The sequence below is a fragment of the Metarhizium robertsii genome (assembly GCF_000187425.2).
Source record: "Metarhizium robertsii ARSEF 23 chromosome Unknown MAA_Scf_9, whole genome shotgun sequence".
Classification (NCBI taxonomy): domain Eukaryota; kingdom Fungi; phylum Ascomycota; class Sordariomycetes; order Hypocreales; family Clavicipitaceae; genus Metarhizium; species Metarhizium robertsii.
Genome location: NW_011942237.1, coordinates 104097 through 104444, shown reverse-complemented (window position 1 = coordinate 104444; position 348 = coordinate 104097).

The window sequence follows — 348 nt, the reverse complement described above, 5'->3', positions numbered from 1 at the left end:
CCTCACAAAGATACATCCAGCCTATGAAACGCACTCTCCCGTCTACAACTGGGAGAACAATGACGCGCGGCCAAGGGTTATGACGTATGTCCGCAAAAACTCGCACATCCTTGCTGATCAGAAACGACCTGCAAGCACCCGTGACATACTGTGGTTGACAGTCAATGGAATAACCATTGTGAACGTGTATCGCCGGCCCTCCTACGACGCCGCGTTGGACATTCTGCTGCGGTGGTCTCCGCCTGAGAGATGTCTGGTGGCAGGCGACTTCAACGCGAAACACTACTCCTGGCAGACTGGGAGGCTGGCGGACCGCGGGGACGACATCGCCGCTTGGGCGGCCGAGGG